Genomic DNA, 9,819 nt, shown 5'->3' with positions numbered 1-9,819 from the left:
GATGATAGCGGTAGTGTTAGGGTGTGGGTGTTGCCTCGTTGCACCTACTCATGTAATGAAAATATCCCTGCTAATCCACACATATCCACATTGTACTCATCCAACCACAGGTGAAAGAAATAGGGCATTTTGCAAATCATTGTGTTCTAAAAATATTTTTAAAAAAAGAATAAATCCATATTCTATCCCCCCGTATCTATTTCTCCCTCCCTCCTTTTGTGCCAGACTCCTGCTGCTGCCACGGCTGACCCTCCTGCGTGGCAGGGGACAGGCAGCAGACCCCCCATTTCCTTGCAGTGTCTGAAGAACAGTCCACCATTTGCCTAGAGATCAGAAGATGGGGATCATGGTGATGAGAAGCCAAAAGTAAGCTGTTTTACTGAGCCCATCTGAGCAGGTCTGAGGCTTCCTTTGGAGGTGTTGCTGCAATTAGCGCTGCTTTTCTCTAACTGGTTCCTAAGGTCATGCAAATGCTAGAGACGAGCTGCTTATGCTTGCTATGGACCCTGGTGGGAAGGATGGCATAATTTAGTCTTTCTGGAGAACATTTTTCCTTGCCAAGAGTCCATGGCTTGAAAAGTAATCAAACCCAGCATGATATATGGGCTGTGAAGTGCAGAGCGCAGCAGAGAAGCATATGTGCAGAGGGCATCAGGGATGGCAGTCATTTGCCTTTGAAAGGGCTATTGCCAAAATAACCCCTTCTCCGTCTGTAAACTGTGGCCCTATGGCCACAAATAAGGTTGGTGGGGATGGTGGCAGGTCCTAGACCGGAGGCATCGTGATGGGAGCCAGAAGCAGGACGGCAGGCAGCCCGATGGGCAGTGGTCAGGTCTCACCCCATCTCTGAGAGGACGGTGCGTGCAGGAGACTTTCCAGCCCTGCCGGAACAAGGGCCAGATCCAGCATGGAGCCCGGACTCTTCCCTTGCAGGGATTTAGTTGTATAACAAAAGACCCAGCGACGCAACCCCCAAAATACTGCTCATGTGCTTTCCCTGGGCTGGAAGGTCCCTGCCTGGGGGTGGTGGGTGGAAGGTGCTGTGGGTCCCATGCCCAATGCTGCAGTCCCAGCTCCAGCACCCACAGCAGGGCGGCTCCATCCTCAGCTAACCCCAGTACCCAAAGGCTGGAAATTTTTGCTTTACTCTTCCCCACCACACAGCAGACCTGCATGGGCATTTCAAGTCAGCCTCTGGTCCAGGGAAGTGGCTGCAGACTCCCCATGACCCCACACCACCTCCCCTAGAGATGAAGGATGCTGCTCAGGCTAAGGAAAACCTTTCCATGGTGCTCTTCAAGGGGACAAATCAAACCTCCCCATAACCACCCCACTATGGGGTGGGCATTGTGATAGGATGTCAGCACCAGACCCACTGCCAGCTAAAATCTCTTTGTCAAATGCTGACCTAGTTTATGGGCAGGATATTCGAGGCGACCCCAGCTCCTCGCATGCCCCGTACAGTTCCGAGCACACTGCTGGCATCAACGGCGGCACAAAATGATGAAAGGACACAGATTTCAGCACAAGTTTTCCAAGGGGAACCAATTAAAAATAAAAGAATCAGCAAAACTGTTCAAAGGGTTGTGAAAAATCACTGGGCAACGTCCTTTTAAGCAAAGATCTCACCTTTCTCACGTGCTAGATCCTCGGGCAGCCTACCCAGCCTATTTAAGTGGGCATCAGAGAGAAATGTACAATTAAAATTTAACTTGGACCAGTCTGTTAATAAACCGAGAGGCACCGGGGCTGCCACAGCGGGGAGGCAGCATCGCCAGGGCTGGCTGGTGATGTCCATCCCTGCTGTGCTGCTGCCGCAGAGCTCCCTTCTCCCGGGGGATCGCCCCAGCAAGCAGCGCCTGGGGAAAAAAGTCTGAGCCTCAGCACCTCCTCCCCGCATTAAGTGCGCAAGGCTCAATGCAAATCCAGGGCCAGCAAACAGGGTTTTTTCCGCCATGAGTTTTGCCTCTAGCTCGGTGTGGCTTTGGCCGTCCTGCCTGCCCTCCCTCCAGCTCTGCTTGCTCTACAGGAGCAGAAATATTAATCAGTGCATGTGTTTTCACCAAACCTATAGTGGTTATCTCTGCAGCATTAAACATATACAGAGCATCCACCATGGAGGAGTTAAGTCAAGATCAAGTTAAAGTGGTGCAGAAATTTTCCCTGATAGAACATTTTGTGCATAGCATTGACGGCCTGCGTTTGGGAAGAGGCTCTTCCATGACCCTGCCCAGGCCACACTGTGCCCCCCAGGAGGACAGCTCCTGCTGTAGAGACTGGGGGTGTCGTGAACCTGGGGGTGGAGGGTCAGCCACATCCATAATTTGGGAAAGTCGGGGTGGGATTTACCCCAGGAAGGACAGACAGTTTCCCATATCTTCCGCAGGAGTGGCCAGGGGGGCCCAAAAGCCAACCTCCCCCCTGAACCAATAACGCACCCAGACCTCAGCAGAGACAGACCCACACACAGCCACCAAGCTGGTCCCCCCAGCGCCAGCTCCCAGGACGGCTCATCAGTGGTGCGCCGTCACACCCAGTATCCTCCTGCATTTGAAGAGTGGGATGCCATACACAGCAGGGGAGGGTGGAGGGGACATCGCACATCAGGGACCCCAGCACCAAACCCCAGAGATTTTAGGATAAGGAGAAGCTGGTGCCCATCCTGTCCTCTGACCTCCCACTAAATCTCCACCAAATCAGCCTCCATCCACAATATCTCACTGATATTTCCTTATCACTAAGTGAACCCAGTATTGCTCCTCCTTCCTCTGGAAAATTTGTTCATCACTCACTGGGGTTAAAAATTTGTGGGTAATGCCTTGAGTGCTCTGGGTGTAGTTAACCCTGTCCCTGCGTGTCCGAGCATCACGTTTGCTTGAAGCTTTACCTGAAGAACCTCATCACACGGCTTTAGCCAAGGACACAGCTCACTGCCAGCACCCATCAGCTTATGTTTCTCCCAACTGCTGCTTTATCCAACTGTTGCTTCGCTCAGACTGTGACACTGGTGGCTTCCGGACGAGGGGCCAGGCTGATGACCTGGTGCGGCCCCAGCACAGCCTTCACGTTATGGGTCGTTATGAAAAGCAAATGCAGAAAAGCAAACGAGCAGCTTTCCCCAGCTTGTGCTGCAGAAGGCAGAGCTGGGCTCTGCGGGGCAGCTGGCAGCTCTCGGCTCCACTCGGGGGGGCTCAGCCTGCTCCCCTCTGCCCACCAGCACTGACCAGCTGCCCGTCTCTGCCTGTTCCTGGTGGCTTTGAAACCGCAGGGCAACAGGGACGGGAACAGCTCGAGGGTAGAGGTTGGGGCTTTCCCAGCTTAGGAACACGTCGCTGGATCGGCGGCTGGGACCAAGCCCTCACGGAGGGTATTCGAGGAGATGGCGGCGAGCGGGGACAGATCGGCTGCTCCCAGCGCTGCGGTGTGACCCAGGCTCCGGCGCTGCCCGGCGGGGTAGGACCATGCCGCCTGGCACGGAGGGTTTGCAACCGCGGCTGCCCACCGCTGAGCAAACCAGCAGCGTTTCCCAAACGGCCAGGGAAGCGGCCCTCCGCAAACGGGGCTCTCCTGCCCACCCCAGCACTGCGAGGTGTCCCCGGGAGCCAGGGAGCGGGCTCACCACCTCCCTGTAATTAGCGACCTCTGTGATTGCTAAATTCACCACCAGAACGTGCTTTGGGGTTGATTGTTTTTTTTTTTTTGTGGCAAACCCCTTCTAATCCCCATCTGGCTCGGTCCAGGAGGTTGGGATTTGAGGAATGATTTTTAAATTGCTGTGGAGCTGCGTGTACCACATCAGAACTCCTGCGGGTCCGTGCCCAACCTGCAGTGCCCTGCCCTGGGCAGCAGCTTCACTTCTCAGCTGGGGCTCAGGAGAGCCCAGCCTGGAGAGACTAAAGCAAATATCTTCAGGGAAATTGCAATTACAACCTCTCCCAGCAGCAGCAGCCCTTTCCTGAGAGGCCCTGGCTGCCTGCAGCACCCTGCCTTTTGGCTTTACAGAGGCTGTAGGCATCCTTCGCCTGGCCTCTGGGGAAATTTCAGCCTCAGAAGCTGAAAGAACCTGTGGCTTAGGAGCTATGCCAGGCAATAGCCATAAAAAAGGCCAGGGCAGTTAGAGAGGAATATTGGAGCTTGTCTTTTATGTCCTTCTAAGCCATTTGCCATAGGCAAAGGGCTTAAGAAATTATTTTATGCAGCCACTTTGGTTAAAAAATAAAAGCAGCTCAGGTTTTTTGGTGTTTGTTTTTTTTTTTTTTTTAATTATTATTTTTATGTAGAGCTGGAAGAGGGGCACCCAACCTGCAGTAACCCTGGGGGCTGCGGGGCTGCACCTGCCTTTAGGGACCACCCTTCAGCCAGCAAGGTCCGGGAGGTCCTCCTGGGCAAACCCAGCTGCAACTCAGGACCCACCTGCAATGGGCCGGGGCTGGGTGCAGGATCCGTGCGGGCGCCTGGCGCTGAGCCGGTGCTCACAGCCCTTGGGGGCCCGACCGCAGCACCGGGCTGCCGTGGGGGCTGCGGCTCCCCAGGGGGGAAGGCAGGCTGCCGTCAGCACACCGGGGTGCAAGGCTTGTCATCAAAGTCATCTGCGTGTCCTGTCCCCCCAAACTGTCACAGAGGGGAAAATACAGCGAGGGTGAGACCAGGAGCCACGAGGGACCGTGGGAACTTTGCTGGCACAAAGGGGAGCTCGTGACATCCCCTCCCGCTGGAAAAGTTGGTACCCAGCAGCTCTCAGGGCACAGATTTACACCTCGGCCGACACCTGATGCGTGAGCCTGGCTGGGCTGGGGTGCAGGACCAACTCGTGGAGACGTGGCTGCTCACAAGCCTACGGGACACTCGAGCAAAACCTAAAAGGCCCCAAACATCCTCCTTGCTCCACCACAAACATCTCCTGCAGCCGGGGGGGCAGCTGCCAAGCCTCGGGGGGGTTGCAGCCTGTTGCAGAAGTCAAAGGCTTTTGTTACAAATCTCAGTTTTCAGTTAGTTCAGTGAAGCTGACAGCTCCTGACAGTTCCTGCTCTTGGTTTCTGCCTTAGGGGGAGGGGATTTGTTTTGAAATTTGGAGCAAAAATAGCGCAACAGCTCTCAAGAAGGCAACTGATGAAGGAGAGGTCATTTTGACACCAGTAAAATACTTCCAGCCATTTAAAATGAAATACTTCTTGCACGCTTTTGGCTTGCTAGAGCAACAGGCGGCTGCACAGGCACGTCCGCGCAGCACGTGCGGTACAGACCATTCCCCCCCCCGCCCATCTTCTGTGTAAAATCAGCTTTGACAAATCTAAAGCAAGAGAAAATCAAGACATGACTATGAAGGACAATATCAGGCCAAGCCTGTTAAATTATCTCCCCCGTTTCTGTCATGTCTCATTTACTACTGAGCTGTCAGCTCCCACCCCTCATCAGCCAGCTTCCATCACCCTCCCATTAAATTTTCAATCTCCTGGCTTCTCTCTAGCCAAACCAGAAGGATTCCCCTTAAACACCTGGAGAGCTGCTCCATCTCTCCTCTTTAAATGCCTTAAAGTTTCCTTGGTCGGGACACCTCCAAAGAAGAGCCGACACAGCCCTGGTTGCTTCCCGCACCCTCCCAAGCCACATGACGCTGCTCCCGCAGAGCCAGGGAGCCGCTGTGCCACCCCCGGGGTGGGGGGGGGGGAAGAGATGACCCCCCATTTCTCCTGCATCTGGCTAAATGCTGCCCTGGCCCATACCTGCACCGCTCCACAAATGCTAATTGCTCCAGCCAGCCGCTCTGGATTTGTGTCTGCCACCCCCTCCCAGGCTGAGGACACCAGCGCTGCCACCATACGCCTCCCCAGGCATTAATCAAAGGGCACGCGAAGCTTTTGATTTATGGTGTGCCCCAGCCTCCAGCAGCGAACGCCGGCACACGCCGGGGAGCTACGAGAGAGCCCAGACAGCCAGTGCTGGGGAGGACAGCGAGGGGACGCTCGCTGTGCCAGGTACCTCTTCCTCACCTTCCTCCTCTGCTGATGCTCTGCACCCCAGGGTCCGGTCCAGACCCTGCGCTGGTTCCCTCACTCTCCTTTTGTCTCCTCCCACGGCACAAGAACAGACGTGGGTGGCAGCTACAGAGGAGCGAGGATGTGGGGAGCAAAGAAATGGCACAAGCAAAAATAACCCAAACTGCCCTCAGGTCACACGGGAGAGGGGACGGCTCTTTCACCGGTGGAACTCCACTGACGCGCACAGATGCTGCTGTGCTCCCCAGCAGGAAAAATTAAATAAAAGCCTTGTACGGCTCAGTTTTAGTTTGACCTGAGCAGGAGCACAAACGTGCAACATCTGCACATCCTCCGTGCCCTCCTGCCCCTCTTCCCGCGGTTCCGGCCGGTCCCGTTTGAGCTGCAAGGTCTGCGTCACACCAAATTTCCCACGTGCAGGGATGGGCAATTCTCAGCAAAGCGAAATCCCAGGGTGTTTTTACACCCTGCGGCTTCAAATCAACAAGAGCCGTAGCTTGTTCAAAATGTAAATGTGCTAGAAAACAAGTTTCAGATGGGTTTCAGAAGCAAAACCTCTGCATACGATAGTGATCGCTTTTCTTAATGTTAATTTCTTATCTCACCTCTCCAAAGTCCTTTGCAAGGTTTTTATCCTGTTAGAGGAAATCCATCCCCCTGATTTTCCCAGGCTTATAGAAAAGCAAAGAAAAGTATTGATCCTAATGAGATAACACTGACAAGAAAATGGCAAGAGCCGGTCCTATCTATTTAAAACTTATTCTATTTTTGACTGGTGGGAAAAATACATGATTATCAGTTATCCATGCAAATGGGAGATGTCCAGCCTAGATATCTGGTCTGCTCTTCATGGTAGCCTCCAAGTTCCAGCTACCTCTGCATTTTTTTATGTTTTTCTCTGTGTGTTTTGTTCTTTTAAAAAAAAAAAAAAAAGCCAAACCCCAAACCGAAAATGGTCTCTTATACAAACCAAATCCCAGAACCACCGGCGGTTTCATATTAAAAGAACATTTGGTGGCATTTTAATCTCTGAAGGTAATGTAGATATTTGTCATTTCTGATCTCCCCTTTCTGCAACTGTCCACAGATGACGAGATCCGTGAAATTGCTACTGCCAGGGAGTGAAATGAGAATTAACCTCGTGCCCATCAGCTGCCTCGGCACCACCCTTTCCACGCCAGCCCTGACCATGGCCATCGGGAGAGGCGGCTTTCGGGGCCACGCTGCCATTCACCCCGTGCCGTCTGACACACCGCGGCCCTGTGTTAGCAGATAATAAACTCCCCCGTGTTAACAGATTGCTTTAAATCCAACAGTTTCTTTCCCATTCTCATTTGCTTTGCCTTTCATGCCGCTTTCTCATGTATAAAAGGGGAACTGGGGTAAAAAAAGAAAGAAAAGGCACACGAACACCTGAAAATCTTTTTCATATACCTGCTGCTGCTACCACTCGGTGCTGAATCTGAATAGAAATGGATGGGAGGGAGATGGGGAAGGATGAATAACATTTCATGCCCTGTAGTCAAACATAATTTCAGGCAGGAGATGAGCAGGGACTGGTAAGATGGCTCATCCCAGCAGATAGCTAATGTGCACTTCAGAGCCCACTCTTTGAAGACTATGGTCTAATTTCCAGCCTGCAATTATTGCACTGGAAATAATTCCTCAGAAAATGGGGTCACTTTCTGGGGGTGGGGGAGGGTTAGACAAGGGGGGTCAGAGGCCCAGCGGAGGGAGGTCCTCAGGGCTTGGGGGCTGGTGGATGTGGCTGCATGGATATCCCTGGGGCTGCAATGCACTCCTGCTGCTCTCCTGAAGAAGGACAGCTTTCAAGTGACTTAGGAGCCGGGACACAGCACTGCTGAGTGTGCTAGCTCTTCATGTTCGCACTTGGAGCATCTGCCTCTGCTCAGTGACAGTGACTGTGTGGGGTTGTCCTTGATGTCCTACAGCCAAGACTTTCACATAGGTCTATATTTCAATCTCAAAACCTGCAGCCTGATTTCCCAAAGCACCAAAAAGTCCAACTATCTCCTTCCATCAGCGGCACTGGCCAGGAGGTCAGTGCTTTGCACATTGACTACATAGACAGTTTCTGATTTTCAACAGCACTGCAAGGACAGAAGCATTGCTATTACACAAAGAGCTGCTCTGTTCACGTTTCTACAATGCAATGCTCTTGCTTGGAGGCTTTGCCTTCGCTCTTCCTGACTTGGAGCTCTGGTCTCATAAAGAAATGGTCATTATGGGCCAGAGTTGCCAAAAAAGCACAGCACAGCGAGTGCTTTTGACAGTTGAGTCACTTCTTGTGGTATCTAACAGAGCTGGTGCTCTTCTGCGCAGGGGCAGATACGGGAATGCCCCGTCTTTCTGCCTTCCTCATAATAAGTCTGCAAAAAGTAGAATAAAACGGTCTAATGACAATTGACATATGGTGTCCCTTAGCAGGGCTTGGGACCGCACTGGTTGCCCAGCTCAGATTTAAGCCCAAATAACTGTCTCCAGATGGGATTTGCTGCAATTCTGCTCTGACCCAAACAGACCACCCTCTACAGCTCGGACTTGCAAAGGTTTCAGAGCACCTAAACATGCAAACAGGCACCTGGCAAAGATTTTCAAAAGCAGCTAAGAAGATTAGATGTCCAAGACCCATTGGGCTCTGAGAATTAGGCATGTAACCTGCTTAGGCGCTTTCTGAAATTCCTTCAGGGATTTAATTGTTTGGGTTGAAACTTTCTGCAGCAAGTGTGTGCCTCTCCAACTGTCCCACCACCATCTTCAGCTTCTGCAGTCCAGCCATTTCTGGGGGGAGAATGGGGAGAAATACATTGGCAGGAAATTTTTGGATAACGTTTTGTGCTTTGGAGGAGGATCTTGAAATTCAGAGAGTGGTGGCCAAGGCCTTACATTAGACATGTGCTTTTTACTGTCCAGATGGGAAGCTGCACGAAGCCAAGGCAGGAGGCAGGGCTGGCTCCCCTGGGTGCCTGCCCTGGGCTCTAGCAACTGCCTTGATGCAGAGTTGGGGTTAGGGGAAAGAGCCAGGGAGGGGAGGACTGAGTCTGGCACGGTGGAGGGGGGAAAGGGAGGTAGGTCAGGGAAGGGAGGAACTGGGCTGTGACTGGGATGGGACAGGAGATGCGGCAAATGGGACAAGTTGGGGAGGTGACAAGTTCATACCAGGCTGATGTGGTTGAGATGGAAAGGGTCAAGAGAGCAGGGAAGTGGCACTGTAGCTTATGCCTACTAAATCCTATAAGCCCTCCTCAGCCTGGAAGAGAGCCCAGGGCTTCTGATGGGAGCCAGCACTCAGGTGCCAGCAAAGCTGTGCAGCAAAGCCCCCGGGCAGCCCCCCAGCACTGCTCTTCGCAAGCCTGTGCCACCTGGGTGCCGCCTCTTCGTCCCAGCTTCCCACCTCTGCCGCCCACGGGAACCCTAAGAATGTGAGACATGATAGCCCAGACAATTTAAAATTATAAAGCACTGCAAAGGAAAAAAAAAAAAAAAAAAAAAGCCTGTCCTTACAAATAAGCAACCTGCAAAACAAATCGCTCTCCTTTCCACCTCGTGTTTCCAGCGGCTGCCAGCAGGCAGGATGTGTGTGCCAGGAGCTGGGGCACCGGTTCAGGTCTGGGTTGAGTCCCTGTTAATTTGCAGACTTGCTCCATGCTTTGGACAAGTTGCTTGGCCCCCCTCTGCCTGTCAGAAGGATAAATACCTCTTCCCACCAGAGAGATGTGCTGCAAATTAGATACGCTCGTAGCTGTGCAGACAGTACAGCAAGTACATAAAAAGAACAATACCTCAAATGCTTTATCAAAAT

The sequence above is a fragment of the Aquila chrysaetos genome, chromosome 5 (genome assembly GCF_900496995.4).
Source record: "Aquila chrysaetos chrysaetos chromosome 5, bAquChr1.4, whole genome shotgun sequence".
Lineage (NCBI taxonomy): Eukaryota > Metazoa > Chordata > Aves > Accipitriformes > Accipitridae > Aquila > Aquila chrysaetos.
This window is presented reverse-complemented; position numbering follows the sequence as displayed.